This window comes from Equus przewalskii, chromosome 17, assembly GCF_037783145.1.
Source record: "Equus przewalskii isolate Varuska chromosome 17, EquPr2, whole genome shotgun sequence".
Lineage (NCBI taxonomy): Eukaryota > Metazoa > Chordata > Mammalia > Perissodactyla > Equidae > Equus > Equus przewalskii.
This window is the reverse complement of record NC_091847.1, coordinates 487,989-515,342: the sequence shown is the minus strand read 5'-3', so window position 1 is coordinate 515,342 and position 27,354 is coordinate 487,989. Positions and strand designations below refer to the sequence as shown.

General features: G+C 43.9%; 2 long non-coding RNA genes across 3 annotated transcripts in view; one reads left to right on the top strand and one right to left on the bottom strand.

Annotated features, from left to right (window-relative positions):
- The window catches only part of LOC139076726 (uncharacterized), a 230,047-nt gene extending 209,921 nt beyond the window's left edge, over nt 1-20,126 (top strand). Inside the window, exons 3-6 of one of the 2 annotated variants that reach the window (XR_011528620.1) lie at nt 3,628-3,820; nt 5,310-5,659; nt 5,926-6,962; nt 19,068-20,126. This is a non-coding gene — a long non-coding RNA (uncharacterized lncRNA). The remainder of the gene's footprint in view (nt 1-3,627; nt 3,821-5,309; nt 5,660-5,925; nt 6,963-19,067) is intronic. The other variant, XR_011528619.1, reaches the window with a different exon arrangement.
- LOC103567501 (uncharacterized) lies at nt 34-25,501 on the bottom strand. The gene is made up of 3 exons (XR_548717.2): nt 24,651-25,501; nt 6,506-6,925; nt 34-4,655 (listed from the first exon to the last, which is right to left on the bottom strand). It is a non-coding gene; the product is annotated as an uncharacterized lncRNA (long non-coding RNA).
- Nucleotides 25,502-27,354: the final 1,853 nt, after the last annotated feature.

The window sequence follows — 27,354 nt, the reverse complement described above, 5'->3', positions numbered from 1 at the left end:
CAGTGTCGACAAAAATAATCCATAACCAATCTATAAATGAAAATTTGGGAGAGTTTATTTTGAGCTAAAATCTGAGCACCATGGCCCGGGGCCTTTCTTCCTGAAGGAAGAAAGGGCACCGAAGAAGTGGGGTGCACAGAGCGGTTATATACCCCCAAACAGGATGTTTCACATATGATTCAAATGTCTCTTTTACAATAGTCACGAGACTGCTCTGTCAGCACAGCGATTGATGGAAACAGCAGGTAGGTCTTCTGTCTCAGTGAACACAGCAGTGTGACAGTCTGTTGTCTCCAGCTGGGTGGTCACAGGTGAGCACAGCAATCAGTTCTTAGCCTAAGGAAAGATGCTTATCCTTAAGGAAATGCCAATGTGGAGGGAAGTTGTCGCCTTTATCTTAAGGCCATTTGTTCTTGCCATAGGAAATGTTTAAAGCAGATATGCAATGCGTGCTCAATGGCCACAGTCACGCCCTTTTGGGAAAACAAAGTCAGGCCGAATTAGGTTTACACCAAATGGCTTCCTCATAGACTCCAATATATCCTATTGCTTGCCATTTCTATTTGTCACCAGGAACTTCTGTGTGGCCAGGGTTGTGCTGAATCTCACTGAAAATATAGGAGTTTGGACTTCTTTCTCTAGGTCAGAGGTGAGCAAGCTTTTTCTGTAAAGAGTCAGAGAGTAAATACTTTAGGCTTGCAGACCGTATGGCCTGTGTTGCAAATACTCAGCTTTGCTGTTGTAACTTAAAGGCAGCCATAGAGAACATGTCAACCAATGGGCACGACTGTATCTAATAAAACTTTATTATGGACCCTAAAATTTAAATTTTATATAATTTTACATGCCATGAAAGGAATCTTTTTACATTTTCAATCATTTAAAAATATAAAATCCAGATGATGTCATCAAAATGATGACATAGGAGACGCCAGCTTCCATTCCCCGCCAAAGATCAGTACTTAGACAGCTATCCACTAACATAAACAGCTCCAGGAGAGCTCTGGAGTCCACTTAAGAAACTGGCTGCACCCAGGCTTTCTTGGGGGACCCTGGAAAAGGCTGTGTTGGTCTAACTATGTACACATGGAGATGGCATGGGGGTGAGGGTGAGTATTCAGCAGCCTAGATGGGCATTTGGCCAGTTCTTGTCTGAAGAGGAGCCCAGGTCAGGGGAACCTCTGAGTGCACCTCTGTCCACACCTCACCCAGAGTGGAGGGACCCAGGGCCACCTTTATGCTGAGCTCGTGCTTATGCAGTTCTGAAGTTAATCCCTCCTTGGATAATTGGGAAACTGAGGCCCATAGAGAGGCAGGAACTGGCCCATGGCATACAATATGCAGAATCCAGAGGTAAGAGTGTGTTCTGACCTTCTAGGCCAAGGCTCAAACCTCTCGCATAGGGTTTGCTTTGGGAATTAGAAACCATAAGGTCTGGGGAAGCTCTTGCGCATCCCTCCCTCTGTGGGGGCTATTTTCTTCTGGGCATCCAGAACATGAGCACTGTCACACACATGCACACAGTGACATTAGATGTAGGGACTATGGGGTGCGATCAGAAGAGAAGTAGACAAAGGGGAGGTGATAAGAGAGAGAAAAAAGAGGTTGGAAGCATTACCTACGGGTGACACCACTCCTCCAATTTTATAGGTATCATCCCACACAGGCCTGAGGACATCTCTAGGAAGCACATGCTACAATGATCCTCACTGTGCAGACAGGAGGCAGACAGACCCTGAGAGGCACAATGGCTTCTCCAGGATCAGGAACAAGTAGGAATGAGGAGTTGTGTCCGCATCTGTCTCAAAGCTGGGACCCTGGCTGCACCCAGATCTTCTTGGGGCCTGTGGAGAGGGGTGTGTTGGTGTGCCTGTTCACGGACATGGTGTTGCATAGAGAACCAAGGGTGAGCAATTAGCAGCCCAGAGGGCTGTTTGGACAGGTGTTATCTGAGGAGGGGACTCAAGTACAGGGACCCTAGGAAGGGAAGTCCCTTCCTTGACAATAGAACCCAACAGAAGTTGGAACCCCCATAACCAGTCCCCCACATTCTAGCGACAGCCTCATACCCAGCTCACTTGGCCAGAGACACTCGATAGTGAAAGATGTTCTCCTGCTGTAACCTGACTTACTGAGGTTCTGGCTTCAGGAAACCCCGAGTGAGAGACTTTTCAGACGCTGCAGACGTTGGCTCAACCCTCCTCTCTGACGCCTCTGGCCCTTTGCTGGGAGGTCCCCTGAAGTAACACAAGGTGGTCTAGGGCCAGGCCAAACCAGGCCAGGCCACCTCTGTGAACCCTCTTAGCCCCCATCTCCTCATCTTCAGTGTTGGGGGAGGACTTACTCTTGGCAGGAGCAAGCTGATGGGTGGCTGATAATCTGGTGGTCTTCTCATGTCCACACTCCAGGACAGCGCTGGCAGGGTGGAAGGGGGATTCTTGAGTGCCTCTTATCTGTGCCAATCTTAATCCAAGGCCCTAAGGCTGTCACCTTTCCCTCCTTGGTGGAGGTCTGTGCAGACTATGATGTGTGTGTGTGTGCTAGAGTGGAGGGAGTCACAGAGGTGTGAGAGGCAGCAAAGACGGCCGGTCAGGGCTTGGCTGCCGGGCACTGTCTTTACAGAGCTCCACTCGAGAGATGAGGCAGGAGCTGATTAACGGGGGCCTCTACTCCATCTCCCTGCAGGAGAGGAAGCTGCCCCACACCACCAACAGTGCTGGCTCCGTGACAGCAGGTGCTGAGGACACCCAACACCCAAGGCCCCATACAGCCAACGGGGGACCCCGGGTCCCAGAACACCTTGATACTCCTCTGGGCTCCCTCCTAGAGGCTGGCTCCCCCAAAAATCTGAGTCCCTACCTCCTTATCAAACTCACCCTCGCTGCCCAGCCAGATGCAAAGTCACTGTCCATGTATTTGTAGGAACATCAGAAAAGAGACTCTTAAACCATTTCACCGCACATTCAATCAAGAGTATTTTTCTACAGATTTTCCTCTCTTTCCCTCCTGCCCCCAGCGTCCATGTTGACCCAGTAACCCTTCCACATCTCCACGTCTTACACCTCATCTCGAGTGGTAGGGATGCTTTTCCCCAAAAGGACACGGGGCACTATGTCTGTTACTCTGCAGATGGCAATTTGCCCTCCTGAGGAACACGTCCCCATGGCCCCTCCAGGTCAGGGGCCGGGGCCTCACTGGGCTGCACAACATTCCAGAAGGGAGACCGTTTCCCACAGTGTCTCAGCCCCTCACTGATGTGGGACTTGTGTTGCCATTTTCACAGCACTGCGCTGACCATCCTGCATGTGCTCCTGTCCTGATCCCTCTACCCCAAGAAAAGCCTCTGTGTTCTTATCTCTACGATGGGCTATGTTTTCAGAAATCACAGGGACGATGCTGTTAACACATGGAGACGCTGTCAGTATTCAGCTAACAATGTTTAATCATTCCCCTCCTCAAATTCTACTTTTAACGCCAAGAACTTTTTCCTGCTGTGGGCACTCATACCCCACCTCTTACCACAAGTCACTGAGGGCTTGGGAGTTGGGTCTGAGCTCCTGCCCCCCAGCTCTCCTGCTGTCCATGGTGCTGCCTCTGATGGCAAGTCCCTCCTCTGTCCCACCCCAGGATGAAAATGGATCAACGGTGAACAGGAACGAGACCCACATGGTGTGGCCCGTCCAGGCCGGCACACTGGAGAGGCTGGGGGAGAGCCTGGTGCCCGCCTTCCTGCACAGCGACAGCACTTACACCCACAGCCTCCTGGGCACATGCAGAGCTTTTGCCACCACCCAACAGGTGCTGGAGCTGCTGTTTAAAGGTAAGCACCCTGCCCCTGCACAGCACAGTGGGGATTCGGCTGCCTGCTAGCTCAGAGTCTTCAGAATGCAGCTCTCTGAGCCTCAGTTTGCTCCTCTGCACAGTGCGGCAAATAGAGCTTCAACCTCATGTGGATATTGTAGGGACTCACTGGGATGCTCGTGGGAAGCACTCTGTGGGGCTGGCCCTGGGGACAGGTCTGCTGCAGGGGCTGTGGTTGTACTAATTAGTCATTTTCGTCTTCTACATAATGAAGCCTCTGCCTCATCCATCATTGTCCCCGTGGCCTTGGGCTGAGCTGTTTTCCCATTTGAAAAGGAGATTTGAGATTCCATCTAGGGGTCCCTGTCCTGGGTGAAGCCAGAGCAGAGATCCCTGGGGATGAGAAGGAGGGCCCTCGGCCCACTCAGACATCTGTGATGGGGCTGGTTGGAGCTCATTCATTCATCATATAGAGATGAGGCCCCACTAGGTGCAGGCAGTTTTCTAGGCACTGACCATAGTCCAGTGCACAGAGCAGACACAGCCCTGCCCTCCAGGGCTCCATTCTAGTTGGGAGTCACACAGTCACACTAGACTTCTCAGGAGCTACTGTCCACAGTAAAGTTGATGTGATCCCTCCTGCCTCCTCTAGATATGGATGCATCCTCCCTTCTTCTGATGAGGTTGGCGGACCTCTGCACCAGTTGAAGTGTGAGTGGGCTTTGGATCAAGTAGGAGGGCCGCCCTGCTCCACACTGAGGGGAGTGCAGGACCCGTGAATTGAGGGTGCTGGCAGAACCCAGAATCTCAAATCTTGTGATTCCTGTGAGAAGGCAAAGGTCTGACGGCTTCCCCTAGAAAAGAAAAAAACCAGTCAAGGAGAGCTGTGCCTGGGGTTTTGAGTGCTGTGGGAGAGCAGAGGGAGCTGGAGGATGGACTTGGTCCCCATGAGAATCCATGCCTGTCCCCTCGCCATCCCAGTCCTGTCTCCACCACCATCCTGGAACTTGGAACAGGAGGTGTGGGGAGCATCCTGTTTCCTAATCTCATAGAACCTCAGCACTGGGTGCTCAGCCTCTGCTCAGGCGACTCAGTGAGTGCTCAGGGGCCAAATGACTCCCTCCTTATTAGAGATTAATGTCAGGGGATGCTGACCCACATGGGGCACCTAGTGAATCAGGCAGCATGTAGGCACAGGAGCTAAGGTTTGAGGTATGAGGAGGGCCCTGGGAAGCCTGGGCAGGAGACAAAGTCCATTATTCCCTCATCAGTCAGATATTCACAAAGCCCCTACTGTGTGCCAGTGAGTGCAATGAACAGAGCAGACTCCACTGCTCCCTGCCCTCATGGAGCTGACATCCCAGGGAGGAGGGAGCAGGGAGACAGACAGAGGACTGTGTCAGGCTTCCCTGAAAAGGGGGAGAGGTGGTCACACCATTGATCAAGGCATCTCATTTACGAAGGCTTTTTGCCAGCCCTTCCTTAGTGACCAGGTCTGTCTCTGCCAGGACTGCCAGATTGGAAGTGGACAGGAGGAGGATTGGCCTCGGAAAGCCAGGAGCACGAGGCATAGGAGCCCGGGCTCCTGCGGGGGTGCCCTGGGAAGGCAATGTGGAAGGAAAGGCCAAGCCTCTGACTCTGCTGCCCACCTGCCTATCCCCAGGGCCATAGCCTCTATCCTGGGCACTTGGCTGGATCAGTACTGTGAAGATTATTTCCAGCCCCCAGAATCCCTCTGCCTGAAGATGCTGTTGGCCTATGTGCTGGTCAACATGCCCAGGCTTGGACCTGGAGTGCCATGCCCACCTTCTCCTGGCACAGCTGGAGCACCTTGAGCCCACTGAGGTGGAAACTGAAGGTGAGGAGGATTTGGAGGGGGTGATGTGGGCATGTGTGGAGGGGATGGGGCCAGGCCATGCTGAACAGAGCCTCCAGTGGCTGGAGTTGGGCCAGGAGCGATGAGTATGCTCAGATCAACATTCCCACGGATTGCAGTCTGGAAAGACTTTCTGGGGTTGGGTTCTTGGACTGAGACTTTATTGATTGATATGAGAAGTTTCATGTCTTTGGAAGGCACATGCAAGGCAGTCATATTGATGATATTTTCTCTTCTTGGAGCTACAGCACCAGCTCCAGAGCAAGATCAAGAACCACCTCAAGACCTAGTGCCAGCTCAAACTATGGTGACAGCTCCAGCTCCAGCTCCAGAATGAGAGCAGACTAGAGCCACAGCTCCTGTTCAAGCTGAAGAGTTATGCCAGTTCCACATAAAGAGCCAGAGCAGCCACAGGCAACTGCTCTCATTTAAGCTAAAGAATTAAGCAACTACATCAGCTTCAGCTTTAGAATCAGAGCATGCTCAAGCCACAGCTTTAATTTAGGCTCAAGAGCTAGAAGGAGAAACTGCACCAGCTTCAACTTCTCTCAAGTGCAGATTCAAACCATAGCTCTCCTTCAAGGTAAAGCCCTGGAACCACCACCTGCACCATCTCTGGCGTCAGAGGAAGAGCAGGCCCAAGCTAGAGCTCTCATTCAGTTTCAAGAACTAAAACAAACACATATTTCTAGACCTGGAGCAGGCTCAAACTAGAGCTCTCATTCAAGTTGAAGAGTTAGAACAACTTCCTGCACCATCTGCAGCTTCAGTGCGAGAGCAGCTCCAGCCAGAGCTCAAGTAAGCTCAAGAGCTGGAACAAGCACTTACCATCATGAGTTCCATGGAGCCGATGACATAGGGTGGGAGGTGGGCCAGGGCGGCGCTCAAAGCTGTGGGTGAGAGCAGTGCAAGAAGTACATACTGGTGTGTTTGCATGGCATGCCAGCCGAGCAGACTTCATGTAGTGGAGGTTGGAGTTATGCAGACTGTCCCAGTGTTCTCTGTTTGGTATTCAAATTAAGAGGGTACTCAGTACCTCCATGGCCTTCAAAAACATCACATCCAAAATAACTGCTGGGCTTAAATGATGGCTTGGAGCTGCCTCAGAGCCAAGAGGAGAAGCTGGCCCTGCCTGCCCCTTCCACCCCAACCTGGGTGAAACTTCAGGGACTGGACTGCTTTCCCTGGGCACTTCTCCCCTTCCCAGCTCTTCCTCTTTCTTCTGTTTGTGGAGGAGGGGAGATGGTTCTGAAGAAATGAACAAACAATACAAAAAATTTAATGGGTAAGCATTTAACATCTTACTTTTTGAGTTGCTTTTAATGATGATTTGTGGAAAGTGATTATTGATTTGAATAGTCTCATTTTTGTTTGTCTTCAAGAACACAGAGTTGTCACTTCCTTGAGCAGGTCATACAACAGTGGTATTAACACTAGCAATCAACAGTAGCATTTACTAGTGGTCAAAGCCTTTCTATACCTTTGCAATTCCTATTAGCCACAAACGCCCATTTAACAGACTGGGACATGTATGCTGAGGGAGCCTAAGTAGTTTGTAGAGTCCCTAAGCTGGTGAGTGGCACAGCTTATGTCGTGAGCTTGTGCTCACAACCGCAGGGCCATGTGGCCTCCCTTGGCTCAGGTCTGTGGCCTCTAGCGTCCTTGTTTCTGGCATCCTTTTGATATTTGTTATACTGTGTCTCTTAACTGGACAATTCAGTCATGAGAGAGATGAGACAACCAACTACTTTGTGTAGCTCTTCAGGGCTCCTCAGGAATTAATTTGTCTGCAGTCTCTAAGTCCTTCTCCGCACAAGCAGGACACAGTCCTGAGGACAAATTCTACCTCAAAAATGTGAAAGAAAAATGCAGCTATGCAGAGTGCTGGAAATGTTAATGTTGTCTGGGACACTATTTAGCCCAACGCGGGTGCCTTGTGGGTCCTTGGGCACACAGGTTGGACCTCATGGTGTTACAGCTTTAGGAGGAGCCTGATCTGATCTAAACAGGAAGGTGGAGGCTAGCAGACTGGCCACCCTGATGGCAACACTAGTGGCTTCACCTCCCTGTAACTTCTCGGCCAGGGCACTGCCTCTGTTCAAGGCCAAGAGTAGTGAATTTCTTCATGGCTGACCCCCACAGGAAAAGTTGACTGGTGAAGGTTTATAAGGTCATGTCCAGGGGCAGTAGTGGGGAAAGAAGAGCATTTTAGCACAGAACTGAGCTCACATACTGGAAGTAAATTTCTCCAAGCCCTTCTTACTATAATAGGATTTCTAACTCAGTGTATGCCATAATATCTTGAAAGCTAAGAAGGATAAAATAGGAGGCACCAGGACACCATAAATGTGGTACCATCAGTTATGAAACTGCAAAGTAACACTGATGAGAAGATGTAGATTTAGTATATTTCATAGGTGTGATAGACCAGAAAGAACAGCTTAAGAAATTGAGGCAGAGATTACCATTGTCATATGAGAACTCTTGGGGACAGAGCTTCGCCAGAACCTGGGTCTCCTGAATCTCAAGCTGTTAATCTTTCACGACATGACATTGCCAATAAAGAGGCTGATTCAAGGCCCCTAATGTTTAAAAAACTAAAACAAGAAAAAAGGGCCTCCTTCCTTTATATCATTCATGCTCAAAACTCATGGGGCAGTAGGTCTGCTCTGTGAGATGACATCATTATCCTTTAGACCATCATTCTCAAATATCTATGCCCGTAGTGGATTCAGGGAGAGGGGTAAGAGTGAGGTAGATTGAGAAGTCTCCTGCTAAAATTAAAATCATATATAAATAGATGCAGAAAAAGTACAAACCCATTCATGATAAAAACAAAAAACTCTTCAGAAACTGGCAATAGAGGGGAACTTCCTCAATTTCATAAAGAATACGTCAAAAGACCTAGTACTTATGTTGAGAAGCTAGATGCTTTCCTGATAAGATCAGGAGAAAGGCAAGTGTCCCTTCTTGCCAGTCCTGTGCAACATTGTACTGAAAGTCCTAGGATATGCAGTAGGACAAGAAAATGAAATAAAAGGTGCATGGATTGGGAAGGAAGAAATACAATTATATTTTTTCACAAGTGACATGATTACCTATGTAGAAATCCCAAGGGATCAATAAGAAACTCCTGGAATAACCAATTATAATAAGAAGTTACAGCAAATTTGCAGGATACAAGGTTAATACACAAAAGTCAATTGCTTTCCATTAACAGAATTTGAAATTAAAAACATGTCATTTACATTAGTAGCAAAAAAATGAAATACTTAGGTACAAATACAACAAAATAAGTACAGGATCTATATGAAGAAAACAACAAAACTGATAAAATAAATCAAAGAAGATCTAAATAAATAGAAAGATAATCCACATTCATGAATAGGAGGATTCAACATTGTCAAGATGACAGTACTTCCCGACTTGATCTACAGGTTCATTCCACCCTGAATCAAAATCTCAGTTATTTTGTGGATATTGACAAACTGATTCTAAAGTTTCCGTGGAAGGCAAAATATCCAGAATAGCCAACAAATACCAAAGAAGAACAAAGTCAGAGGAATAACACTACTCAACTTCAAGAACTACTACAAAGCTACAGTAATCAAGACAGTGTGGTATTGGTGAACAAAAAGAGAAAGAGATAAACGGAATAGAATAGAGAGCTCGGAAATGGACTCTTACAAATACTGTCAATCAGTCTTTGACAAAGGAGCAAAGGATTCAATTCAACAACGGTGAAAGGGTAATCTCCAACAAATGGTGCTGAAACAATTGAACATCCACATTCAAAAAAAAAGAAAGAAAGAAAGAAAGAAGGAAAAGAAAAATCTATACGCAGACCTTACATCTTTCACTGAAATTAACTCATAATGGATCATAGACCTAAATGTAAAAGGTAAAACTATAAAGCTCCTAGGAGATAATATAGGAAAAAATCTAGATGATCTTGTGTTTGGCAATGACTTCTTAGATAAACACCAAAAGCACAATCCATGAAAGAAAAAATTGATAAGTTGGGTTACATTAAAATTAAAACTTCTTCTCTACAAAAGACAGTTAAGAAAATGAAAAGACAAGCCACAAAGTGGGAGAAAATATTTGCAAAACACAAATTTGATAAAGGACTGGTATCAAAACACATAAAAACCTATTAAAACTCCACAATAAGAAAAAAACCCTGGTTATAAAATGAGTAAAAGATCTGAACAGATACCTTACCAAAGAATATATGCGGATGGCAAATCAGCATATGAAAAGATGCTCAACATAACTATGTCATTAGGGAATTGTAAATTAAAACACTGACATATCACTACACACCTATTAGGATGTCTGAAATTTAACACACTGACAACACCAAATGCTGATAAGGATGTGGAAGAAGAGAAACTCTCATTCATTGCTGGTGGAAATGAAAAATGGTATAGCCACCTTGGGAGACAGGTTTCCTGTTTTTCACAAAACTAAATATCCATTTATCATACAATCCAGCAATCAGTTCCTTGGTATTCACCCAAAGGAGTAAAAATCTTGCACCCACATCAAAACCTGCACACAAATGTTTACAGTAGCTTTATTAATAACTGTCAAAACTTGGAAGGAACCAAGATGTCCTTAAATAGGTGGTGGATAAACTGGTACATCCATACAATGGAATATTATTCACTGATACAAAGAAATGAGCTATCAAACCATGAAAAGATGTGGAGGAAACTTAAACACATATTATGAAGTGAAAGGAGTCAGTCTGAAAAAGCTACATAATATATGATTCCAAATATATGACATTCTGTAGAAGGCCAATATTTTTACTATGAAGACAGTAAAAAGATGAGTAGTTGCCAGGGATTTGGGGTGGAGTGGAATAAATGGGAGAAGGGAACAGGAAATATTTTAAGACAGTAGAACTATTCTATATGGTACTGTAATTATGAATACATGTCATTTCATTATGGAATTGTCAAAACCCAGAGAATATACAACATACAGTAAGCCCTAATGTAAATTATGGACTTTAGTTAATAATGATGTTTCTATTTTAGTTTATTAATTATAACAAACACACCACACTCATGCAAGATGCAAATAATAAGGAAGCTGGGGAAGGGAAGGAGATATATGGGAACTCTCTGCACTTGCCATTCAACTTTTATGTGAACCTAAAACTACTCTTAAAAATTAAGGCTATTAGTTTTTAAAAAAATCCAAATGATGACCACCAAGAGTACAATAGATAAATAAATTATAATATGTTTATATAACAGAATAGTATGCAGCAGTTAAAATGAATAAATTTTGATGTTAAATGTAATCTGCATGGTGGTAACCACTCAAAAAAATAGCTATAGAATATACATAAGAGGAAATGAGAAGGAAATTAATGAAGATGTTTCACTAAAAGTCAACTAAACACAAAAGAAGACAGTAACGCAAGAAATGAGGGACAAAATCTTATAAGGTATACAGAAAATAGCAAAATGATAGATGTCCTTCCTTATCAGTAATTACTCTAAATGTAAATGGCTTAAACTTTCCAATCAAAAGACAGAGATTGTTAGAAGATATTTAAAAACATGATCCAACTATATGCTGTACACAAGAGACTAATTTTAGATTGAATGACAGAAATAAGTTGAAAGTGAAAGAATGGAAAAAGATATTCCATGCAATTAATAAGCAAAAGTGAGCAGGGATGGCTATACTAATATCATACAGAAAAGACTTTAAATCAAAAAAGGTTATAAGAAAAAAAGGGAAACTATATATTAATAAAAGGTTCATATAGCAAGAAGATATAACAATCATAAACATTTATGTACCTAATAACAAACCATAACATACATGAAGGGAAAATCGACAGAGTTAAAGAGAGAAATTGATAGTTCTACTAAAATAGGTGGAGACTTCAATAGTCTACTCTCAATAACGGATAGAACAAGACAGAAATAAGGAAACAGACCACTTAAATAATACAATAAATGAACTAGACCTAACAGACATATACAGAACACTCTACCCAACAACAGCAGAATACACATTCTTCTCCAGTGCACTTGGGACATTGTCTAGCATAGACCACCGGTTAGGCCACAATTTTAAGTCTCAATACATTTTAAAAGAAAGATACCATACAAAGTATATTCTCTGACCACAATGAGATAAAGTTATAAATCAGTAACAGAAGCAAAACTAGAAAACTCAAAAATTTGTGGAAGTTAAACAATGTACTCTTAAGCAACCAATGATTCAAAGAAGAAATCACAAGGGAAATAAGATAATACTTCGAGATTAAGGAAAATAAAAACACAACATACCAAAACTTAACGGACAGAGTCAAAGCAGTGTTAGGGGGAGAAATTTATAACTACAAACATTTACATTAAAAAAGGATAAAGAGGGGTTGGCCCTGTGGCTGAGTGGTTAAGTTCACGTGCTCCACTTCGGTGGCCCAGGGTTTCCCCAGCTCGGATCCTGGGTGTGGACATGGCACTGCTCATCAAGCCATGCTGAGGTGGCATCCCACAGAGCAGAGCCAGAAGGACGTACAACTAGAATATACAACTATGTACTGGGGGGCTTTGGGCGGGGAGGAGGAGAAGAAGAAGAAAAAAAAGAAGAAGATTGGCAACAGATGTTAGCTCAGGTGCCAATCTTTAATTAAAAAAAAAAAGGAGAAAGATTTTAAATCAACAACCTAACAACTTAAGAAATTAGACAAAGAAGAACATAGTGGTTACCAGGGGCTGACCCCCAGGAGGAGGAATAGAAGGGATGTTGTCTAAAGGTACACTTGGAACTAGTAAATAAATAAGTCCTGGAGACCTAATGCACAATACAGTGATTGTAGACAACAATATTTCATCATAAACATCAGACATGCAAGAAATTAGGTCTTAATTACTCCCACCACAAAAAAGAAATGATAATTATGTGTCATAATAGAGGTGTTAGCTTAGGCTACAATCATATTGCAATATATAAATGTATCAAATCAACTTGTTAAACTTCCACAATATTACATGTCTAATATATTTCAATTAAAAAAATCAATAACCTAACTCTATAATTTAAGGAACTGGAAGAAGAACAAACTAAACCCAAGGTTAGTAGAAGAAAGTAAATAATAAAGATTATAGCAGAGATAAATAAAATAGAGAATGAAAAAACAGAAAATCAACAAAACCAAAAGTTTTTTCTTCAAAAAGTTTTAAAAAGTTGTCAACCGGGGGCTGGCCCAGTGGCCGAGTGGTTAAGTTCATGCACTCCGCTTCGGCAGCCCACTGTTTCACCAGTTCAAATCCTGGGCACAGACATGGCACCGCTCATCAAGCCATGCTGAGGCAGCATCCCACATGTCACAACTGGAAGGGCCCACAACTAAAATACACAACTATGTACCGGGGCGGGGGTGGGGGGAGGGGCTTTGGGAGAAAAGGGAAAAATAAAAGCTTAAAAAAAAAGTTGTCAACCTAGCTAAATTGACTAAGGAAAAAAGACAGACGACTCAGAGTGCTAAAATCAGAAATAAAGGTGGAGACACTACTGGTTGTATAGCAATAAAAAGGATCATAAGAGCATACTAGGAACAATTTCATGCCAACAAATTAGAATCTAGATTAAATGAACAAATTCCTAGACACATTCCTAGAAACCTACCAAGAGTGAATCACTAAGAAATAGAAAAATCTGAATAGACCCATAACTAGTAAGGAGATCAAGTCAGTAACCAAAAATCTCTGAACAAAAAAAATCCCTTGATCTGATGGCTTCACTGGTGAATTCTACCAAACATTTGAGGAAGAACTAACAACAATCCTTTTCAAACTCTTCCAAAAAAGAGCAAAGGAGAGAACGCTTCCAAACTCATTCCATGAGATTAATATCCCTTATCAATACTGATGCAAAAATCGTCAACAAAACACTAGCAAACCAAGTTCAGCAGCATATTGAAAGAAATTATACACCATGATCAAGTGGGATTTATTCCTGGAATGCAAGGATATTTCAAAATACAAAAATTGATCAATGCAAGATGCCTCATTAACAGAATGCAGAAAATAAAAGCACATGATGATCTCAATGGATGTGGAGAAAGCATTTGACAAAATTCAATACCCTTTCATGATGAAAAATACTTAACCAACTAGCAATAGAAGAACACTACCTCAACATAATAAAAGTCATATATGAAAACCCACAGTGGAGCATCAGACTGAAATCTTTTCCTCTAAGATCAAGAACAAGGCAAAGATGTCCACTTTCCCCACCTTTATCAACACAGTATTAGAAATTCTCTCCAGAGCTCTTAGGCAAGAAAAAGAAATAAACAGCATCCACATTGAAAGGGAAGAAGTAAAATTACCTCTGTTCACAGATATGATCTTATATGTAGAAAACCCTAAGATTCCACACAAGACTGTTAAAATAAATAAATTCAGCAGAGTAGTACGATACAAAATCAACACACAAAAACAGTTGTGTTTCTATATAGTAATAATGAATATTCTGAAAAGTAAGGTAATACAATAATCCCATTTACAATAGCATCAAAAATAATAAAATATTTAGGAATTAATTTAACCAAGCAGGTAAAAATCCCTATGGTGGTTTTTGCAGAAATAGAAAAATCCATCCTAAAATTTATATGGAATCTCAAGAGACAATGAATAGCCAAAACAATAGAAGAATAAAGTTGGAGGACTCACACTTTCTGCTTTCAAAACTTACTACAAAGCTATAATAATCAAAACAGTGTGACACTGGCATAAAGAAACACTATATAGATCAATGGAATAATAGAAAGATCCCAGAAACAAACCGTTGCATATACGTCAAATGACTTTTGGCAAGGGTGCAAAGACCATTCAATGGGAAAATGAGAGTCTTTTCAACAAACGGTGCTGGGAAGACTAGATATCTACATGTAAAAGAATGAAGTCAGAACCTTATCTTACACCATATACAAAACTTAAAGTGGATCAAAGAGCTAAATGTAAGCACTAAAAATATAAAACTCTTAGAAGAAAACATAGGGGAAAAGCTTCATGACACTGGATTTGGCAATAATTTCTGGATATGACACCACAAAAAATCAGTTGTGATTCCATACACTAATAACAAGCTTTCAGAAAGAGAAATTAAGAAAACCATTCTATTTACAATTGCATCAAAAAGAATAAAATACCAGGTGAAAGAGCTGTACACTGAAAACTACAAGACACTGAAGAAAGACAGTGAAGAAGACATAAATAAATGAAAGCTATTCCATGCTCATGGACTGAAAGATTTAATATTGTTAAAATGTCCATAGTACCCAAACCAATCTACAGAGTCAGTGCAATACCTATCTAAATTCTAATGGCGTTTTTCACAGAAATAGAACAAACAATCCTAAAACTTGTGTGGAACCACAAAAGACCCTGAACAGACAAAGCAATCTTGAGAAAGAAGAACAAAGCTGGAGGCATCACACTCCTTGATTTCAAAGCTATAGTAATTAAAATAGTATGGTATTGGCATAAAAATAGGCCCATAGATTGATGTTAGGAATGATGAACCTACATTGATGCATCATAATGCCACTACGAAGGCAATTTTTGGCATGATGAAACAGTTCTGTGGAGGTGGATAAGTGACTCTATGCAGTCGTCAAAACCCACAGAAATTTACACTACAAACAGTGAATTTTATTCTATGCAAATTTTTAAAAAATCAACCAGGATACTGTGGGAACTCAGATGGAATGCAGTGACAAGTGGATGCAACTGTATCACAAATGTGTGACGTACCATATTGAAGGAGGTGGGAATGAAAGGTCCTGACCTAAGTAACTTTGGAAAACAGTGTTTTAACTGCAAACTGTAAGACTAAAGTACTGTACACAAACACTGTACTCTAGTTGGTCAACCTGTTTTTCACAAGGGTATGAGTTAGCAATTCTAACACTACTCTACATGTTAGTAAATATATTGTAGATAATTAGAGCCCAGTTTCTCACTGTAGGTGCAAAAAGTTGCAAATAAGCAAAGGGAGAATGCTAGAATCAACCTTATGGTGCTGGGTTAGAGTTGGAAATATCAGTATGAACCCATGTCTACTTTCATATATCTATCCAGATAGGGAGAGAGGGAGAGAGAGAGGGAAACAAATAGAGATATGTGTGTATGTCTGAGTTTATATTCACACACACATTTCCAAGTTCTTTCTGCTAGACCTAGAAGCAATGACACCCCAGTATCAAAGAGCACACTTTGCACCTACATCTTGGTTTCTAAATACCATTTTTCAAGAAACAGAACGAGGGCGCTTGGAGAAACGGCTGACTCTCAGGTCAGAATGGAAAATACAAGATGCGCCTGGAACATCTTGTAGTGCCAGAAAGTAAGAAAGTGCTTTAAAAAAACCCAAAAAACAAAAGGACGGGGACATGTCAAAAGGAGCCAACTTGAAACAGCTTCCAATGGCCCAAGCGGGAGTGACGTGAGCAACAAAATGACGACAGCACTGGATTAAACCCCAGATGATGAAATCACCACCCACGGGTGCATACTGATATAAAAGGGGTTAAACAAACAAGAAAGGAAGGAAGAATGGAAGGAACAAATCGTCCCCACAGAAGAACTCCAAATAATAAATGTTAGATGGATAACATGCAATAGAAAATCTCCACTAGAATACTGCAGTAATAACTACCGTATGCAAGATTCACCGATGAACGCAAACACTCTGGATGAAACTCAGAGAAACAGTCTATTTGCGTGGCCTCAAAGTACCTCCCTCCAAATATTTATTGGTAACTTCTCTTAATTTCTTTAAAAGATCTACGACTATTTAAAGCGAAAAATAACACTGTACTGTGGGACTTATAACACAGGCAGCTGTAAAATTTATGACAGTAGCACAAAGGATAGAAGAAGGTAAATGGAACTGCTGCATAGCAGGGCTTTTACATTTTACATTTATCCAAACAGTACCCCACTAACTCTCAGTCAACTGTGACAGTACACATGCACATCCCGTCCCTTCCCCAGCCGCTAAGAAGTGCAAAGCTGTGTCACTGAAATGCTAACACAGGAGTTAAACAGAATACAGGAAAGCACTTGTACCAGACTGTTAGAGAAAATAACCCCAGCGCCCACCGACAGAAAACGACGAGCACACTGCAGCGCACGCACACAACAGAAGCAGCAGCTCACAGACGCAAAGCATGAAAATGCATGGGAGTCTCATAAACATCATGCTGAGGGAGACAAGCTGGATGGAAAATAATACATATTGTATGATTTCAGCCCAACTGAACCTACGGTGAAAAAATCAGAACAGCTGTTGCCTCTGGGGGAGGAAAAAATTGCCTGGGAAGGAACATGTGGGGATATTCTGGGAATGATGGAAATATAACACGCTTAAAAGGGGTGAAGGTTATATGGATGTATTTATTTGTCAAAACTGTACAGTTAAGGATTGTGCCTTTCAATGTATGTACATCTCACCTCATGAAGGAAAAAGAACTAAAAAATATACAGTGGAGGGGGGGATAGGTTGAAGTACAAATGAAAAAACCCAGCAGGATTAGGAGCTGTTGAAGCTGGGTGACATGTTTACTATATTATTCTGCTTATTTTGTACATGTTTAAAATTTTCTGTAATAAGACACTTGTATAAAAAGACAAAGTCAACCTACAATGTTAGCTGCTAAGGCATTGGTTACATTTGGGAAGGAAGGACAGAGAAAAGGAGGGTCAGGGGGCCTGAGTGACACTGGTTCTAGCTCTTGGTCACACAAATATACTCACTTCACTCTGTAATAACTCATCGAGCTTTCCATGAATGATATCTGCATGCATGTTATACACATCAATAAAAAATTTAAATGCTACATATTTGGACAAAAATTCTAACTCAATATCTCAGAATAACAGCAATATTTTGTTTTCTTTTAAAGTGGAACATGTTCACTCAAGGTGTCACCAGATGGGTTTTAATATTGCAAAGTATCTATTAATGCCCTCACCCTTGGGTGACCTCCTAGGTCTTTCCATTTTTGCCTCAATTTGTAAGTGGCATGGTGTTGATTTTTTATGATGCAGTTTTTTCCTGGCAAAGCCTCCTACCCCCAGTGGTGCTCCCAAGGCCATGACACCCAGCACAGCGCCTTGCACACACTGTGCTTTCAATACTTGTGGAATCAGGAACAAAGCAAGTAGAGGCTGGCTTGTGCAAAGGGTGGTGCGTAGGTGATGCAGGCGAGACTGTACGGCTGCAGCTCAGCACTAAATGTTTTTACATTTATTTGAGAAACTATTTGCAACTAGTTCACCAAAAGATGCTGGTTTAAAGCAGTCTTGGCCGCACACTACAATCACCTGGAGAACTTTAGAAAATACTGACTCCGGGGCGCCACCTGAGGGATTCTGATCTAACTGGTCTGTGGCAGTTTGGGTTTTGGGAATTTTAAAAGCCCCCCAGGTGATTCTAATTACAGCTGCAGGGGAGACAACCCCCCCACCCCGAATTCAGAGTCAGGGGTACATTAGCTGCAAGTGATTTCCATGCCTGCTGTGGGGATTTACCTCATTGCAACATTTCAGTTTGGGGTTTTAGGAAATATCTTTGCCTAAAATCAAAGGACTTCTTCAAGACTTAGCTGTTTGGCTAAATGGCAGCAGACGGAAATGTCTTCTCAGCAGATCTGTCTTTATATCACTTGCTTTCAGAGTAAGAGACTGTTTCAGGCACAGTAGTTTTAGTCTATTTTGAAAATCATAAATAGCCTACAAATACCAAAAAACGATAATAAGAATTTGCAAACATGTGGAGTGCATCATACGTGTTTTAAAATTTCTCCTATGATTAGAAATGAAAAATATATTGTTGGCTTTGATTTCCTAAAGTTGAATCTTTTCTTAAATTATTCAAGTCCTTCCAAAATGCTTCAGCACTCTCCTGTGGGGACTATTCCCCATAGTGAAGAGTACCAGGTGGGCACAGATCTCAAGGGAATCCTGCCTCTGCTGAAGAGTCCTTCTCCAGAGCCCGGGGTGAGGTGAGCAGCTGCAGGAGTGCAGTCTGGGGGCCGTGGGCGGCTCTGTAGTTGGGCAGAGTTGACCTGCAGCCCAGCCCAGCCACTTAGAAGCTGTGGGGCTTTGGACAAGTAACTCAACTTGGAACGTTATATAAAACTCATCTTCGAGAAAAGACATAATGACATTGATTGCAGAGAAGGCAGCAATTCTCCACCCCTCCTGCATCCGTGTTCTTTACAATGTGATTTTACAGCTGCTCCCATCCAGAGGCAGAATTTATTCCCCTACACGTTGGATTTAGGCTGGCCTGATTGGCTGTGGCCGTCAGAATGCAGTGGGTATGACACTGCTTTTTCTTTCAGAACCCTGCTCTCTCTATGAGAACAAGCCCATGTTAGCCTGCTAGAGAACAAGATACCATGGAGGAGAACCAAGGTGCCCAGTCGATGGCCAGCCAACCCACAGAAGCAGAGCCCCAACCACACACCCACGAAGAAGGCCAGTGGAGATCAGAATGGCCCAGCTGAACCAAGCCTAAACTGCTGAGCAGCTCAATCATGAGCTAAGTAAGTTTTGGGGTTATTTGCTACACAGCAATAGCTAATTAACATGTGCACTCATTGCAGAGGAGACGCCAGGATTCAATACATGCTCATTTAGGGTGCTACCAGGCAAACGGTAGCACCCTAAAGATCCTGATGTCCTTTTCTCCTTATTTAAAGCTGGATCTCTTGAGTTACACAGAAAGACATGCAGACATGCGCTTGGTGCGTAAACGCACACAGGACCCCACACCATAGGAGGAAATAGAAACCACAGCCTGACCACTAGGGCCCAACGTCAGATTTCAAAATAAGGAGTTTGCCTTTAATTTATTCCCCCAAATCTGAACTCTGGAGGCAAGACTGTGGACAGATCTGAAGACGTGGGGTTCCCCCCGTTAGGGTCTCTCCTTCCTGTCACTCCTGTCTGATCTCTGGGAAGTGGACGGGCTCAGACCAAGCAGCAGCTTGGAAGCACAGGTCTACCTGTGGAAACATCCTGTTTGCAGCCCTCTGCTCTTTCTTGGGGTATCGTCTCTCCGCACCTTGGGCCTGTGGAGAGATGCTGTAGGGAGGGGGTGTTCTGTCGCCTCTGGCACACAAGGGGGTTCAGGTACCTCACTGCCCTGAGGTCAGAGGAGTCACAGTCCCGAGAGCTGCACTCTGCATGTGGCAGCCACTCCCACCTGTGGGCCCTGAGCCTGGGATGGGGTCTGTCTGAACTGAGATGTGCCAGACAAGCAAGCCACAGAGCAAATTCTCAAGATTTAAGTACAAAAAAATGAATGTAAAATATTTTATTAGTTTATATTGATCACACATTAAAATGATAATATTTTGGATATATTGGTTTAAATAAATAATATTATGATCAGTTTCACTTGTTTCTTTTTATTTTCTTTAACAATTACTAGAAAATTTTAAATTACAGACATGACTCCACCCTGTTTCTACTGGACACTGCTGCCTTAGAGGATTGTTTCCCTTTGCAAAGCTCAGGCTGCCTCCTCAAAAGACCACAAGCCAGGAAAGTTACGAAATCTGAAATTTTAAAATAATTTATTGTTTCCATTTGTGAATAAAGGATTTAATAAAGCTTTTTACCCCAATATAACCTTTAAAGTTTAATACTGAAATAAAATACGTTCATTTCAACATCACGCTGGGGTTCGACATTGTTTTGCACTGGGGCTTCAGAAGCAACACACACATTGTCCTGAGCCTCTAAACCTTTACTATTCAAAGCTTCTCAAGGACTGGCTGTAGGGCCCTATATTTCCCTTTTTTTTATAGCTTCTCTTTCTCCAGCATGATTAAGGAACAAGGCCAAGATTAAGTCTGAAGCTCTCAGAAATCACAGAATTTTTCTTTCTGTGGCTTACCGGCATTTTAAGTTTCTAATATCAGCAATACCAACTGTAGGCTGCAGCTGGGAAAAAGAATATGATGAATTGAGTCTGGAGTCACATTGCACCTAATTTTCACAGGCATGTGGATTTCCAAAGAGGGACCTAACTTCCAACAACCATAAGTTCCCAAGACTTAGTCCACACCAAGTATGAGATTGTGACAGTCCCCTGTGCCATCACTGATGTTGAAATGGGTCTATGTCGAGTCCAGGGCAGACAGAGCTGCGAAGTTGTGAAGTGAGCAAAACTTCACACTTTAGTGAAAGCAAGCATGCTGGCCAAGGTTAGCTGACTCAAGGTAATTTCTTTCGCTTTTCCAATGAACATTTTCAGGGAGAGAAGCCCAGCAACAATGTAAGAACGCCTTGATGTCCACTCAGGACTGTGACTGAGCTCAAGAGAAATAAAGGAGATGAAATTCACATTTCAATTGTAAACAAACATCAAAACATTTCACTGAAAAAATTTCAGACCCATAAATGCATGTATGTATTAATCATCACAGTAATTTGAAATGAAAGAAAATAAGGCACAAGTCACTTATGTGTTTCTTTTTCTCCTGCCCTTTATAAAGAATCGAAAGTTCCTAAGTACACAGATACTCTTTAGGAGGGGAAAAAAAAACCCTGCTGCTGACATCAGTGTGAACACAATACTGGAAAATTAGAGTTTTCATTTTCTATTTTGCCTGTATTGTTAACTTTTTAAAGAAGTCAAAGATATAGAATTCTACATCTCAGATGTTGCGTTTTTGTAAAAAATCTGAATGTAAAATACTTTATTTCTTCAATTACCAGCCAACAGTAATTGCACTTTGCCCATACACTTCCAGGAGGTGTGGGGAAATGGAAGAGAAATAACAAACATTGTTCCTATGAGATGGTCAACCCCGTGAGGGCAGGGACAGGGCAACAGCGTGTCTCCAGTGCACAGCATAGTGTCTGTCACATGGCAGGCACTTAATTAAGAGGGTTGACTGAATAAAGGAGGCCAAATACAGGTTGCCCCTAAAGTCCCAAACCATGGGCATCCTCACGCTGCCTGCACACTGACCTCTTCCTGAGCATCGGCCTCCAGCCCACGGCCAATCCCAGCTCCCTGCCTCCTGAGGGACGGTCCCGTCTCCGCACCTGCCTCCTGCCCCTCAGACTCTGTCCCAAGCTGTATTTGCACCTTTTACTCTGCCTTCGCTGCTCACAGCTCTGTTCATTCTGCTGCAGGCAGCTCTCCTCTTTCTCTCATTGGGTTTTGTCCCCTTCCTTTAGTAAAATAACTCTTCTTCCCCTCTCTGCCTCATTCACGTTTACTTGGGAAGCAAACATTCACCTGACAGCTTAGTATTCCCAGTTTTGGAGAAAGTAAGTCCAATTCTGGAATGAGAATCAGTGCCATCCACCTCCAGAGATCTCAAAAGTAGTTGAAAGTCCTTCAGGATCTCCAGAGAAATCTTTCTTTCTTATTTCCTTCTTCTCATTTTTTCTCAAGTACCAGCATTCAAGATAAAAACTTTTTAAAATTATTATGACAGTCATAAAAAAGAATGAAGTACTGACACATGCTACAACTTGCATAAACCTTGAGGACATTATGATGAGTGAAAAAAGTCAGTCACACAAGTCCACGTATTACATGATTCCATTTATAGGAAATTTCCAGTACAGGGAAATCTACAGAGACAGAAAGTAGATTAGTGGTTGCTTAGGGCTAGGGGAGGGGGCTGGGTACTGACAAATAGAAATGGCAATAGGATCTATTGGAGTACATGAGGAAGCCATTTGGTGTAAACCTAATTCGGCCTGACTTTGTTTTTCCAAAAGGACCTGACGAGGCCATTGAACATGCATTGTATATCTGCCTTAGACTTTCCCTATGGCAAGAACAGAGGTCCTTAAGACAAAGGTGCAACTTCCCCCACATTGGCATTTCCTTAAGGATAAGCATCTCTCCTTAGGCTAGGAACTGATTGCTGCGCTCACCTGTGACCACCCAGCTCCAGACAAATCGGAAATCATTGGCAACCCGGATAAAAGCCATTTCAGTGAAGTGGTGTGGAGGAAAGCTGGATGGGAGTGGATTCAGGAGAGAACGTGAGGAGAGGCAGCTTAAATGGAGAAGCAGAATGGTAAATGGGGAGGAATCTGGAGTCAAGGAGGCCTGTTTGTTTAATGCACAACATTAGGGCATGTTTATATCCTGATACTGGCAAGGGGTCCTTACAGACCCAGACTCCAGAACTCTGGGTCATAGCCTCAGAATTCCTCAGCCCCAAGTTTACTCAAAGTTACAGCTTTAATCTTTAAAATCTGTAAAATAAATGGGATTTTTGCCATCTATTTTATAAATAGGCACACCCCACAGAACATATCCCCAGTTAACGTTTTCCTGGAAGAACACGTTAGTGATACCCAAAGTGCACAGCAGGTATTTCTCTCTCAGTACAGTTTTCAGCTGATATTTATAGAGTTTACATTGAGTCTTCAAAAAACACATTTTAAACTAAATGGTTTGCTGGAGAAACTGCAGGCCATCAATCTTGCTAGTCACTTTATAAAGCTTTGGAGTGTGGATAAAGGAGATGTACACACGCGATGCCGCTGGGCTCTGAGAGGCCACTCCTGCTGCACAGAAAGCAATGTACGCTAACAACCGTATGACATGTGAGGTGACCAAGAGCAAGGTTTTAAGCATTTTACATCCTAACATGAAATTTGTAACTTCCATCGAGGTGCCTGATTGTGACAGGAAATTGATAGCGTTTTTCAATTGACTTGTGTCGACAAAAATAATCCATAACCAATCTATAAATGAAAATTTGGGAGAGTTATTCTGAGCTGAAATCTGAGGACCATGGCCCAGGGCCCTTCTTCCCGAAGGCAGACAGAGCACTGAAGTAGGGTGTACAGAGTGGTTATATACCCCCAAACAGGATGGTTCACATATGATTGAAATGTCCTTTTACAATAGTCGCGAGACTGTGGATTGATGGACACAGCAGGTAGGTCTTCTGTCTCAGTGAACACAGCAGGGTGGCAGGTCTGTTGTCTCCAGCTGGGTGGTCACAGGTGAGCTGGGTGGTCAAAGGTGAGCACAGCAATCAGTTCCTCGCCTAAGGAAAGATGCTTATGCTTAAGGAAATGCCAATGTGGGGGGAAGTTGCACCTTTATCTTAAGCCCACTTATTTTGGCCACAGGAAATGTTTAAAGCAGATATACAATGCCTGCTCTATGGCCACAGTCAGGCCCTTTTGAAAAAAAAAACACAAAGTCAGGCCGAATTAGGTTTACACCAAATGGCTTCCTCATAGACTCCAATATATCCTATTGCTTGCCATTTCTATTTGTCACTTGCTTGTGTGCTTTATAATCTTTCCTATTTAAAATAACGGGAAATAAGTTCTCTATAAAGGTTTTTCTGGGAGAAAGTCTGAGATTTCAGGCACAGATTACTGAGTAACTAACGGCAAATGACTTTCCAGCCTTGTTTTATTCGTAAATTTTTACTTACTTTGGAAACTAATTTTGCTACTTCCAAATCTTGTAGTAAAATTGATGTTCTAGAAAGATGTACCACAGATGTTCTGCTGTTTTGCATCTGCGCTGCACAGAATTGGGGCTGTGCACAGTCCAGTTTGAGAAGCAATGTAATGTTGTACTTAGAGTTAATCAGAAAAACTAAACAGAAAAACGACTTAGGAGAATTAGTACCATTGGTGTAATCAGCAGCAGAAACAAATTAGTAAAAGTGGTTCTGAAAGGATCTTTTAAAAGGGATATGAAAAGTGGTTCTAAAGAAAGCCTATTGTAGCACAGACATTGTGTATTGCCTTCCTGCACAAACTTTTCCACCGTTTTGGCAAGGGCCCAAGAGAACTTCTGTCCTGTTGGCCTGTGTTAATTAAGGCCAGAGGTCCACACCAGGATCAGAAAGTTCTGTGAACCAGCCAGACACGCGGCCTGGGTGTGGTTTCCTGAAGCGGCCTAGGGAGTCACTTACCTGTGCAGCTGAGTTTCCATCTGTATAATGCAGGATTCAAGCCTTTCCGCTGTGCTGTTTTTCTCCTTTCTACAGCACGGCAAGAACAGTCACTCTAAGAGACCTGCCGGTCCAATCAGGCAGCCTGAGGGTCCAGGAGGCACTCAGAATGCCAAGGATCCAGGGGGAAGGATCAAGGCGGCCCAGCGGGATAGAGGGGATGGGGGGGGGGGGGGGTGGGAAACTGGCTTTCAAAAGGCAGGTTCCAGGTTCTCAGGTATTTCCATTTTAGGCAGTGCATTTACTGTCTCAGACACCCAACGAGGAGTGTATGCATGTGTTCCTAAAAAGCCTAAGCAACCACCAGACCTGCTAGTGGCCTCAACATGTTCGGGAGTGGCGTGGGGCTGGGCAGGGGCAGAGGGCGGAGGGGGGACAGAGGGAGGGGGCGGAGGAGGGGGGGCGGAGGAGGGGGCGGGAGGGTGGGGGAGAGAGAAGAGGGGGCGGGGGAGAGGGGATGGGGAGAGGGAGGGGAGAAGAGGTGGGGATGGCGAAGAGGGGGCAGGGGGAGAGGGAGCGGGCCCGGAGCTAGTGGAGGGCCGTCCTGCGCGGTCCGCGGGGCACCGGCCCACTCCCTGGCCTGCAAGAAGTCCAACTTGGCTGTGACAAGTCCCGCCAGCTGCACCCAGTGGAGCGGCACTATCACGTTCACAGGGCGCGTCCAACGCCCTTGGGTCTCCGCGGGCGGGACAGGCTGGGGAAGAAGCGCCCAGCCTGTGGGGCGGCGGCCCGGCCGGTGCGCTGTGGGAGCGGCGGTCTCTGCCTCCCGGCCCCGAGGTGGCCCAGCTGCGGGGCGGCGTCTGCTCGCAGCCGCCGCTTGCCCCGCCCGCCCCGCCCGGGGGAGGTGAGCCGGGGCAGGGAGTTAGGAGGGAGCGGAGGCTGCGACTTGCAGCCGCCGGCCTGCCACTGGCCACTCGCTTTGGCTCCAATTCAGGTCCCGACTCGCGCCCCTTCCCCACCAGTGCCTCTTTGCGCAGCTGATTCCTTCTGCTGTCTGCACGCCTGGGGATCTTTCCAGAGCATTATGCCTAGTCCAGGCCCAGGAAACTGCTTCTTTTTCTAAACTGTTTATGGGAACTGGCTTGATATCTAAGAAACTTTCAGAAGCTGCCCTTTTCTTTCTCCAGTCGAAGTGCGCTGTTTTGGTAGCTTTTAGGAGATATTCATGTCGAGGTCCTGATGGAGAGCATAATTTAAGCGTTTAGGGCAGGGAGGACATTGGCTGTTGCTTCGTGAATTACCCTCACAGAGAGCCTCTTTGGAAGATATGGAAGTTGAGGCATCCGTGAGCTTAATTACTGCTTTACCCAGGATCTGCTGAGGCCAGAGATGGGTGGCACCAATTCCTGAACAAGTATCTAGTAGGCAGTTTTCACTGACCCACCTAAGGGGAGAGGGCTCCAAAAAATCAACCTTAAGATGATAATAGTTTGTCTGTTACACTTTTAATTCATCAGCCTAATCTCAATTCAGGGCTGACCGGCCAGTTTCTCAGAGACACAAGTGGTGACCCTGATCCTTCAGAAACAGGCTGGTGTCTCAGCTTTGGGAGGGCGATTTTCAAGGCGTGGAGCACTTGGGCAACATTTGACACCCGTCAAGTGTAACATCTCTGCTTTGGATGGAAAGCTCATCACAGGCAGCAGTCTTAACTTGTGAAGTCTGATCTGTTGGTTTTTTCTGTCTAGAAAGTGGAAGTATCCAGGAGCACCTCTTCTGTGCAGCCTCTGTGCACAGCAGTAACAAAACGGAGTATAACATACGTCAAGGCGTCTAAAACGGAGCCGGGCGGCCACTGTGGGAGTGGGGCTACGCCCACGCGCCACGTCTCCACCCAGATGGAAGGTAACTTCTGAACTGTGTTTCGCTGTCGCCATCTTGACAAGAAATGTGCTTACTCCCATAGAGAAGCACTTTTTGCCTTAGAGACGGACTTAGCAACATGTCACATACGGCCAAAAAGTAACAGTTGTTCACAGCAGCAGCCACAACTTTTACAGAACAACCTGTGTAATTTATCTCCCTTTGCTTTTATAAACCCTTGCGCCTTTGTCTTCTGTGGAGCACATTTTGGGTTTTTGCCTGAATCTCTGTCTCCCGAATTGCAATTCTAAGTGCACAAATAAATACCTGATGTTCAAATTGAGTGATTTTTCCTCAGTCAGCATTTCTTGGCATAGTTGGCAGGATCCAGAGCAGCTGACCCCTGACCCCTGACCCCTGGCACCTCCCTGGACACGAGGAAACTCTTGTTCCTCAGTGTTTCTGCCAGCAAGCCTCAGAGTTCTGGCAGTAAGTTCTCTTGGACCCAAAGCTCGTGCTTTCCGCCCGTGTTCGGACCAGATTTTATTTGGGAGGACTAAGCGGCTCTGTCCTCACTCCCTTGGTGGGGAGGACTCCATCGTCATCTTAGCTGTGTGGGGGTTTCAGGGTTAAGGATTTCTTTTCTAGCCACACTCCTTTGAGAGGAGGATTCTGTCCTCGTCTTAACTAGGCAGAGGGTTTGGGTTTAAGACCTTTCTTGGTGAGTGTGATGGTAGCTGTAGTAGTTTTTCATTTTATTCAAGGAGCCGCATTCTCTTACAATTTGAAATTCAGGTGTTCTTGAGAACCAGTGCAGGGCTCTCAGTTCCTCCTGTTATCCATACGAGGGTACTCCGACTCC